This window comes from Durio zibethinus, chromosome 26 (assembly GCF_047325235.1).
Source record: "Durio zibethinus cultivar Kanyao isolate XHJ-2024 chromosome 26, ASM4732523v1, whole genome shotgun sequence".
Lineage (NCBI taxonomy): Eukaryota > Viridiplantae > Streptophyta > Magnoliopsida > Malvales > Malvaceae > Durio > Durio zibethinus.
Genome location: NC_143187.1, coordinates 2987783 through 2999231, shown reverse-complemented (window position 1 = coordinate 2999231; position 11449 = coordinate 2987783). Strand labels below are relative to the sequence as shown.

General features: G+C 28.0%; 1 long non-coding RNA gene across 1 annotated transcript; it reads left to right on the top strand.

Moving 5' to 3' along the window:
- Nucleotides 1-538: 538 nt before the first annotated feature.
- LOC149511125 (uncharacterized) lies at nucleotides 539-2941 on the top strand. Its single transcript, XR_016334300.1, has 4 exons — nucleotides 539-601; nucleotides 717-926; nucleotides 1548-1618; nucleotides 2566-2941. It is a non-coding gene; the product is annotated as an uncharacterized LOC149511125 (long non-coding RNA).
- The last annotated feature ends 8508 nt before the right edge of the window (nucleotides 2942-11449 follow it).

The window sequence follows — 11449 nt, the reverse complement described above, 5'->3', positions numbered from 1 at the left end:
CTCATTCTACTATGCTAGCATTGTATTCAAGTGATGCCCATTTCTGGATTCTTAAACTGTTAAATATAGCATCCTATCTCTAGATTATGAAATCAATTTTGAAATTTATCCTGGACCCAAAAAATGTTCCTGCTTTAGTTGAGTTTTCAGTATTCTAATTTCACAAACAATGAAAATTTTCTTTCTTCTCCAATTTTCTTTTTTTTTATTACTTAGAAACTAAAAAGAATATAAAAGTTTAAGACAAAGAGTTTAATTTGAAACCTACGAACTCGATTCCTAAAAATATTGGAATTTCAAATTTTAAGTGTGCAATCTCATTATTACTGAATTCCAATATTTGACATTCTTTGCAATTATCGACCATTTTTGTTGTCATTTCACTTGTGCAAGCAATGTGCCATATTTGAACAACTTGACTGATCTTTTTCCTTTTCGTCAAGATTAATTTATTTTTATTTTTAGTTTTTTTATTTAATTTCAGACAAACAAATATATACCAACTCCGTTACATAATCTCATGCAATTTATTATATATTTTTAGGTGAAAACTGAAAACAACCAGCCAAAATAAGCCAGTAATTGAATTTTTCCATTTTAGGTATGCAAGATGTAATTTTTCCTTTTATTTCATAGCTTTTTTTTATCTAATTCGTTCTTTGAATTAAACATGGTTTAACTATAGAATATGTATTGAGTTTTTAAGATTTTTGCAGGAGGAGATTGAGGTTTAAAGAGAATGAAAAACTTGGTCTTGGATCAGAGCTTCAACATTGAAAGTGAAGACGAGGAAGATAAGGAGAAAGTGTTTAACAGAATGGAGGTGAAAATGATGGAAACAAATCTGATGCTTCTGATTATTCAGCTAAAAACTAGCAGCATAACAAACCCAGTTCCTACAATACTTAATGGCTTCAAAGTTACAGGTCATATCTCTTTTTATACCCTTTCATAATTTGCTACTATTATGTAAAACTCTGCTTTATTCTGTTCACCTGCATTTGTTTAGTCTCATAGTCATAACAACCTGGATTGTGATAAGAAGTAGGAACCGCCAGGCCGAAAAAATTTTAATGGTTTTAATGATAGAGGTTATGATGTCGCTGCTTTAGCGAATAACCTAAGTCAAGCTTTTAAATACAAAATATATGAGAATGATGATAATGAAGAAGTATGTAGTTTGGCTTCTCTAACAATCTCTTTGTCTACATGTATTTTATACCTAGCATTTTTATTTATCTGCTTTGGAGAGCATGGTAGCATTTTTATTTATCTGCTTTTGACAGCATAGTGTTCTTGGTCGAGATGATGAGGTGAGTGACTTTGATTTCTTTTAATTAATGGAAATTTTTTCTCTGTGGTTGATTATAAGGCCAATAGGTTGTTTTTCCAAAGGTTTCTCTATTTTCCTGTTAAAGACATAGATGATAACATAACCTAGGGGTATGTGTTAAAATCAGCATGAGTGATGGAGAAACCAAATAGATAGGATTTTTTTCATTTTTTAACATCAAAGTTGATAGCAAATATACGTATTCAATTTGCAGGATGTATACTTTGATGATGAATCTGCTGAGGTTGTCATATCATCTTTGAGGCTCGATGATGACCAAGGAAAGTGAGTTTTCTTATTGTTACTCATCGTAATGGAGTAATTGGTTGATGAGGTTCATGATGGAAACTCCATATGGGTGAATGTTGTTCAAGAACCTCCTATTGCCTTAGCTTTTTACAAATGTACAGTTTATATTCTTTTGTTAAAGTAGCTATATTAATGGAGATTACAACCCATGCTTTTTTAATGTAGCAGTCTGTTCACAAATTTTAACTGGTTTGCATTCCATGATGACAGAATCGGTAATGAACCTTTTGCCACATTCCCCACAAAGGTTATAGATGAGATTAACTTGAATGGCACTACAAAAGGCGATAACCATAGTAGTAATGACGAGGTGGTAGTTGGAGAAGTGGTCGAGTTGAATGGATTTAACAATGTGATGAATGGATTTAACAAACAGTTTGGTAGTTGTACATCTACTTCCAATGTGATGAATGGGTTTAACAATTCCATGATTTGAGATTTGAATCCACAAGTGGAGAAAGCAAATGTTTCTCAAGAAAGATATCAATTAATTAATCATGAGAAAGATTAATTGTGGAAATGTCTAAAGCTACCTTTTATGTGTATGTATTAGCCTTAACAAAACCATGGGGGGGATATTGCGGGCGGGTTTGGGTAGGTTATACAACCAGCTAGCCTTAGATGTTTCCTTAACAGGTTACTATAGTTCTAGCAAAAAAAGGGACAAGTTACTATAGTTGGATGCAAGTTGATATTTAGCAGACTTGCTAAAATAAAAGAGAATTGGAATGTGTAGATTGAGTTTCACTAAACAATTATTTTCATAGGTATCTCAGAAGCGCCATTGTTGATGCATGTGCTAAGCATTTCTTGGATTGCTGAAGTCGTATTGAGAATGCTAGCAATTGCTTATTGCACTCTTTTCTTTTACATTAGTTGCATGTTTTCTATTCCTGATAACAGTTGCTTTTTATTGTTTGCAGCAATCCTACTCAACGGCTATCTTTTGTTAACATAGTAGAAGCACTAAAAAAGTTGCTCAAGTCTTCATTGCAGTGGATGCAGATGGGAATGCAATAATGATGGCCATCAGCTGAAGCCATTCATAACTGCATTAATTGATACTTTAACTTGAAGGACTAAATTAATGCAGTAGAAAGAAACAATAGGCCAACTACTGGGGAAACACTTGATCAAAGGAAGCTATTGCACATGGCATTGGATGTGGTTTGTACTATTGTTTACTCGTATTTGTATCTATTAATGCATTAGAATTTAAGAATGCAGTAGAAAGAAAACACATTTTTTACAATCGCATTTTATCTATTAATGCCAACAGTGCAAGGTAAGTTTATTTTATTGATGTATCCTTTGAGCTAATTACTCAGTTGCTTCTTAACTATATAGCTCATAGAAGCTACCTGTCTTTTTCATCTTTGCCTTGGTCCACATTGAGAGGTCTGTTTTCTGTCACACTATCCTTCGGCTAACCCTTAAAGAAGATTGTTGTCTGCTTAGTTAAGGACCGCAGTCACTGTCCCATAGTTTGCAAGATTTTGGAGATTTTTGCCAAGGTTAAAAAAAAACCATTAAAAGCTTCTATCGCTGCACGTCTTCCTCATACAAGTCATTTCATTATGGGTCAGATTCATGCACGAAATAATCTCACATCTCCATAAAAAACACAAGGGTAAAAAAACCATTAAAAGCTTCTATCTGTTGGCCTTAATATGCAGTAAAAGAAACATTTGCCTTTTTATTTTTTTTCTTTAAAACTATGATGATGGTCCTTTTTATATCATGAAATCTCTAGCTGATGCTAAAAATTATTGTGGTTATTTTGTTGTCAAAGTTAATGTATTCTGCATTGAAACTGAAATGCTATACCTAATGCTTATTGTTGAAGATATTAGTTGTGCTTCTTTGGTTTCACAAAACTTTCTGTTTTTCTAAAAGAATGACATTTTCCTTGTGCAAGCTTGGCTTACTACTATCTCATTGGCTATTTTTAAGGTTAGTCTTATATTTCAATAAAATTTGCAATGTAAAAGCTTTAAAGTTTTTTTCCATGATAGTTATATCTTCATACCCCATTATGCTATGTTTCGATAATTGTGGGTTTTTTATTTGCTTGAACACTAAAGAAGGAAAAATAAATTCTTTTTACTTTAAGGAAAAAACAACTAAAGGTATTCATCTACTTAAATGATCTATAGCCTAACTATTGTATTCAATATTTGTATTGTTCTTGAAAACTTTTACTTTTCTAACTTATTAACATTTTATGGATGAGTTGTACTGAAAATTTTCACTAGGAGAGGATTTAAAGCTTTGAGTGAAGCACTACTTGAACATTGACTGTATCCATCTCACTTAGAAGGTGTAAAGCTTACTCGAGTTAAACATTTTATAATGTTAAGCCTTGGAAGGGGACATATAAATGTAAAATGCTAAGATTGACATTGTTCTCTAAACTTAAGAGATTGGTTACTAAACCTTAATTGTTCAATATTTTATTTTATTTCATTATCATTTTAAATATTCTCATATTTTTGTAAATTAATTTAATCAAATGTTAAAAATAGATTTTAAGTGAAGCTCCGGCATCATTCTAGTATCCCTTTATTTGAAAAGTACTTGGTACTATTTAGAATTAATGATTGGCATGTGTTGAATTTGGATAGGATATGCAATTAAGAAATGAAAATGTGTGTTGGTTATCCTTCTCGAATCATTAAAGTCTTCACCTAAATGGCCATAATCCACTTATTTGAAAAGTATTTGGTAGTTTTTAGAATTAATGTTTGGCATTTGTTGAAGTTGGATTAGAAGCAATTGAAAAATGAAAAAATGGGTTAATTATCCTTGTTGAATCATTAAAGTCTTCAACTAAAGGGCCATAATCCATTTATTTGTAAAGTACTCTGGTCGTTTTCAGAATTAATGATTGGCATGTGTTGAATATGGATTGGATGCAATTAAAAAATAAAAAATTAGGTTGGTTGTCCTTTTCTGAATCATTAAAGTTTTCATCTAATCCATTTCTTTGAGAAGTACTTGGTAGTTTTAGAATTAATGATTGACATATGTTGAATTTGGATTGGACGCAATTAAGAAATGAAAATTTGGGTTGGTTATCCTTATTAAGTATTAAAGTCTTCACCTAAATGGCCATAATCCATTTATTTGAAAAGTAATTGGTAGTTTTAAAATTAATGATTGACATATGTTGCATTTGGATTGGGTGCAATTAAGAAATGAAAAAGTCGGTTGGTTATCTATCTCGAATCATTATATATTGTTATGAGATGGACGACGTTATCCAACAAACGTCCAAAATTTCCAATGAACTAATTTTATAAAACCAGTGCCTCCAGAAGACAAATGTAAGTAATTGACCTTTCCGTAAGTCCAAAATTCAATATATAAATTATTACTATAATAGAAAGCGAGACTTCAACGGCATAGAATCACAACAGCGACGGCGATGGCAATTAGTCGGCCGTAATCAAGTTAAAAAAACAACAAAAAATTACCGACCAAAGGCCGTCCAATGTAAAGTAATAAGCCGACCTTGTGTGGCGTTCTTTGCAACTTTTGCATGCAGTAGCTTTCTTAATTAATTCTCACTATTTTTTTTTTAAATTTTAGAAATGTCATGATATGAAGGTGAATAAAAAAATATCTATTGTCAACAGCGGTATAATTTATTAATAAAATATTAAATTATTAATTTCAGTAACTAAATTCAAATCTTGATTTTTCAAATAAAGAAAAGTCCGATGATAAACCAAGATTCTTTGAAAAGCACCTTGCTATGATCTAACGGCGGGTGTTCAATCTGGAAAATCATGCACCCAATGCCAGATGAACTAATTTTTTTATTAGTTGGTCACCTCCAGTTCCTCCACTGAAACATTGTCCTTGGTAGAATCTCTGATTTGGACTACTTCAAGTCCATAAGGGATTCTTATTCTTCCACAATGGTTGCTAAAGGAATCTGATCCCAATCCCATTACGCTGCGAAATGAAAATTAAAAAAAAAAGAAAAAGGAAATGATAATTGAGAATGAGCATAAATGCCTTTGCCTTTTTTTTTTTTTTGTTCCTTTCAAATCGCTAAATATATGCTCACCTTTCATTAAAAAATTAGTTGGTCACCTCCAGTTCCTCCACCGAAACATTGTCCTTGGTAGAATCTCTGATTTGGACTACTTCAAGTCCATAAGGGATTCTTATTCTTCCACAATGGTTGCTAAAGGAATCTGATCCCAATCCCATTACGCTGCGAAATGAAAATTAAAAAAAAAAAAAAAAAGGAAATGATAATTGAGAATGAGCATAAATGCCTTTGCCTTTTCTTTTTTTTTTTTTTGTTCCTTTCAAATCGCTAAATATATGCTCATTTTTAATGAAAGGTGAGCATATATTTAGCGATTTGAAAGGAACAAAAAAAAAAAAAAAAAGGCAAAGGCATTTATGCTCATTCTCAATTATCATTTCCTTTTTTTTTTTTTTTTAATTTTCATTTCGCAGCGTAATGGGATTGGGATCAGATTCCTTTAGCAACCATTGTGGAAGAATAAGAATCCCTTATGGACTTGAAGTAGTCCAAATCAGAGATTCTACCAAGGACAATGTTTCGGTGGAGGAACTGGAGGTGACCATCTAATTTTTTAATGAAAGGTGAGCATATATTTAGCGATTTGAAAGGAACAAAAAAAAAAAAAAAAGGGCAAAGGCATTTATGCTCATTCTCAATTATCATTTCCTTTTTCTTTTTTTTTTTAATTTTCATTTCGCAGCGTAATGGGATTGGGATCAGATTCCTTTAGCAACCATTGTGGAAGAATAAGAATCCCTTATGGACTTGAAGTAGTCCAAATCAGAGATTCTACCAAGGACAATGTTTCAGTGGAGGAACTGGAGGTGACCAACTAATCAAAAAATTAGTTCATCTGGCATTGGGTGCATGATTTTCCAGATTGAACACCCGCTGTTAGATCATAGCAAGGTGCTTTTCAAAGAATCTTGGTTTATCATCGGATTTTTCTTTATTTGAAAAATCAAGATTTGAATTTAGTTACTGAAATTAATAATTTAATATTTTATTAATAAATTATACCGCTGTTGACAATAGATATTTTTTTATTCACCTTCATATCATGACATTTCTAAAATTTAAAAAAAAAATAGTGAGAATTAATTAAGAAAGCTACTGCATGCAAAAGTTGCAAAGAACGCCACACAAGGTCGGCTTATTACTTTACATTGGACGGCCTTTGGTCGGTAATTTTTTGTTGTTTTTTTAACTTGATTACGGCCGACTAATTGCCATCGCCGTCGCTGTTGTGATTCTATGCCGTTGAAGGCTCGCTTTCTATTATAGTAATAATTTATATATTGAATTTTGGACTTACGGAAAGGTCAATTACTTACATTTGTCTTCTCGAGGCACTGGTTTTATAAAATTAGTTCATTGGAAAATTTGGACGTTTGTTGGATAACGTTGTCCATCTCATAACAATATATAAGTTTGGAAAATTTTACCAAATTCAATACAAAAATTGAAGATATTGAATGTTCAATAAGACTTTTTGTAAAAAAAAAATAATAATTAAGAAATATTCATAATCAAAGTGTTTTTAAAACTAAAATTAAAGCCATTGAATAGTTAACAAATTTTTGGACAGAAATTGGAAAATTTGTTGATTAAGATCAAAACACATGATATCATTTGAGATTGTTAATGAATAAAATATTAGCTCATATATATTGATTTATTTGGTTTTTTGTCAAAAGCTAATATATTAAAGTTAATATATATATATGTTAGATGGTTTTAGTAAATTAATATGTTTATATAATTATAAATAGTTATTAGAAGATATGTAGAATATTGATATTTATAGGAGGCAAGAATATTGATATTTAAATTTTAAAATAAAAATTTATCAAGTCAAATCCATTAATTAGAGTATAAATGTTATTTACTTAAGACATTCCATATGTCAAAAAATTAAATTATCTATATAGAACAAATTGCCTTTTTTATTAAAGGTTTTGGTTTTTATATATTTATATAAGATATAAGATAAATGATTAGTAAGGTGTTGAAGGTATTTAATATTTATGATAATAAGTTGACTAAAAACTAAAAATGGAAGTAATGAGAGTAATTTATGGAATGTCTAAAAAATATCATTTAGTAAATTAATAATATTTTATAACAATGTCTGTTAGAGTGCTTAAAAAGAAAAAAAAAATTCTAGTGCCCTAATTAGAAGATATATATGAAAATATATTCATGAGTAATTAGCTTTCCATTTAGTTTTTTTTTTTTTTTTTTTTTTTTTTAAGTTCAATTGCATTATTAACCAAGTTATTTGCAACTTATTCATATAAGGTATATTCATATAAGGTAAGAACATTAGGTACTTAAAAGAGAACAAATGGAATTAATTTAGTCTAACTAATTACTCTTTAAGTAATAAAAACATTTCAAATAATTAAAATGCATTTATTAAAAGACATATGGCAATTTTTTAAATCTGTCCACACTAAAAAATGTGAGTTTTCCACGTAAGACTATTTTTATTTTTATCCAAAGCTTTGCTTTTTTATATATATATTTATATAAGTTAAGTTAATTAAAAACTAAAAATGGAAGTAATGAGAGTAATTTATGGAATGCATAAAAATTATCATTAAATAAATTAAAATATTTTATAATAACGTATGTTAGAGTGCTTAAAAAGTTTTTTTTTTTTAAAAAAAAAAAATCTAGTGCCCTAATTGGAAGATATGAAAATATATTCATTAGTAATTAGCTTTCCATTTAGTTGTTTTTCTTAATTTATTTGTATTATTAACCAAGTTAATTGCAATTTATTCATATAAGGTATGTTCATATAAGATAAGAATATTAGGTATTTAAAAGAGAATAAATATAATTAATTTAGTCTAACTAATTACTTTTTAAGTAATAAAAACATTTTCAAATAATTAAAATGCATTTAGTTAAAGACACATGATAAATTTTTAAATCTGTTCACATGTAAAAAATATAGATTATCCAAGTAAGACTATTTTTTTTTACCTAAAGCTTTAGCTTTTATATATTTATGTAAAATAAGTTGACTAAAAACTAAAAATGGAAGTAATGAGAATAATTTATGGAATGTCTAAAAAATATCATTTAATAAATTAATAATATTTTATAACAATGTCTATTAGAGTGCTTAAAAAGAAAAAAAAAATTCTAGTGCCCTAATTAGAAGATATATATGAAAATATATTTATGAGTAATTAGCTATCCATTTAATTTTTTTTTTTAGTTCAATTGTATTGTTAACCAAGTTAACTGCAACTTATTCATATAAGGTAAGAACATTAGGTATTTAAAAGAGAATAAATGGAATTAATTTAGTCTAACTAATTACTCTTTAAGTAATAAAAACATTTCAAATAATTAAAATACATTTATTAAAAGACAAATGACAATTTTTTAAATTTGTCCACATGTCAAAAATGTGGGTTTTCCAAGTAAGGCTATTTCCATTTTTATCCAAAACTTTGTATTTTTTATATATATTTATATAAGTTAACTAAAAACTAAAAATGGAAGTAATAAGAGTAATTTATGGAATGTATAAAAATTATCATGTAATAAATTAATAATATTTTATAATAATGTATGTTAGAGTACTTAAAAAGCAAAGAAAGAAAAATTTTCTAGTGCCCTAATTAGAAGATATGAAAATATATTCATTAGTACTTAGCTTTCCATTTAGTTTTTTTCTTAATTTATTTGTATTATTAACCAAGTTAATTGCAACTTATTCATATAAGGTATGTTCATATAAAGTAAGAATATTGGGCATTTAAAAAAGAATAAATGTAATTAATTTAATCTAACTAATTATGTTTTAAGTAATAAAAATATTTTAAATAATTAAAATGCATTTATTAAAAGACATAGTACAATTTTTTAAATCTATCCACATATAAAAAATATAAAAATATGGGTTATCCAAGTAAGACTTTTTTTTTTTTTTTTACCTAAAGCTTTAGCTTTTATATATTTATATAATTTTTTTAACTTGCTTTTTTTATGACAATTTTAGCCTTTTTTATTTTTTATTTTACTTTTTATATTTCATTTTCCTCACAAAAAAATTTATTTAAAAAATTATTATGTCATTTTTATTTTAAAACTGAATCAAAGCCTTGTATTGAAGATTTCTCCAAATATTCTAGTATGTTGATAACATTAAAAAAAAAAATTTATCTAAAAATTTTTTAAGAATCACTATTTGAATTTCTTTAAAATCCTATCTTTAGAAGCTCATATTTTTAATTAATTAATGCAATTAATATTCATACATTATTATATATAACCTTACTTTTAAAAATATCTTTTCTTTTATTATTTATTATTTATTTTTTAAAACTAATAAAATAATAAGTAAATAAAAACCCTTTTGTATTGGATATATTTCTAAATACTCCTGCATTTTAAATAGCATTTTAGAAAAATATTCTTACATGGAGATTTTTAAAAAATCAGTATGTAGATTTCTTTAATATTTCATCCGTTGAGGATTTTCAATTTTTCTTTAAAAAGATTTTTTTAACATTTTTTAAAATATATATTTATTTACAAATTTAAATTTTAAATATACAAAGATGACCAAATAAATAACTTATAAAAAAATAAAGAAAATAATAAAAAAATAAGAAATTACCCAAAAGAACCTATCAAACTTGGTCAACAGATCAGTCAGCCGGTTCAAGAGATTTGTTCATTTTTTCCTGGTTCATGCAGCAATTTAAAGCTTTTTCTTTGATTTTTTAATAGTTCAACAGCCCGTTATTAGTTCAAAAGTTATTCGAATCAATTTAACTTGATCTGTTCAAGGTTAATGTGAGAAGCCAGGCAACAGGTCAGGTGTGCGAAACTCGAACTGGGCTAGATCCATGCACTGATCCTTGTAAGTTTTTTTTTTCAAGCTTAAAAATGCCAAAAAATTTTTCAATTCATTTTAAACCTTTCTTTAAAAAAACTCCCCAAAAACTCTCTCTAGTTTCAAAAACTTCCTTCGACCTCTAAAGCCAACCCAATTTTCGACCATCGTGCCAGCACCATCTATTATTGTCGACCATCAATCATCGATCATCGGCAATGATCGAAGCCTAAAATCTCTAAAAATGAACATTTCCACCCCCTTATCACTATTCTAATCTCCATTTAACCTAAAACAACCTCAAACGACCTAGATCTGAGCTAAAATATCGTGGCTTCCACTTTTTGAAATACCTTTTTTTGCCATGTTATTTGTCATCAGTTTCTCCTATGTTTTCCCCCCTTCCTTGATTGTCCTTCCCACTAACTTTTAGGTCTCAAAACCTTTCAAAATGCCTCAAACCAAAGCCCCATTCCTTAATTTTGGTGATTTTGACTTTTTTTTTTCTTTTAGAAAATATCTAATTAAAAGAATTTTTTTTAAAAAGAAAAAAAGTTTATCCTTTAAAAAAAATCTTTTTTTACAATTTTTTCTAAATGTAATTTTTTTTTGTTTGAAAAAAAACCCATGGAAGAAATAAAATTTTGACAAACATACAATAATTTAAAATAAATAAATAAATTTTTTTTTGAAGTTTTTGTTTTAATTTTTGGTAGTAATATATAACCGTTTTATTATTAATCCAAAAAAACATGTTGTCAACAAGAAATATAATCCCTTACATGTTATAATTAAGGTGATTTCTTACAAAAAGATCAACATGGTTTTACCTAGGGTTGGCTCCTTTCAGCTTATTATATGCTAGATTTGGATTGTTATTTATCTAAAAGTTCTTAAATTG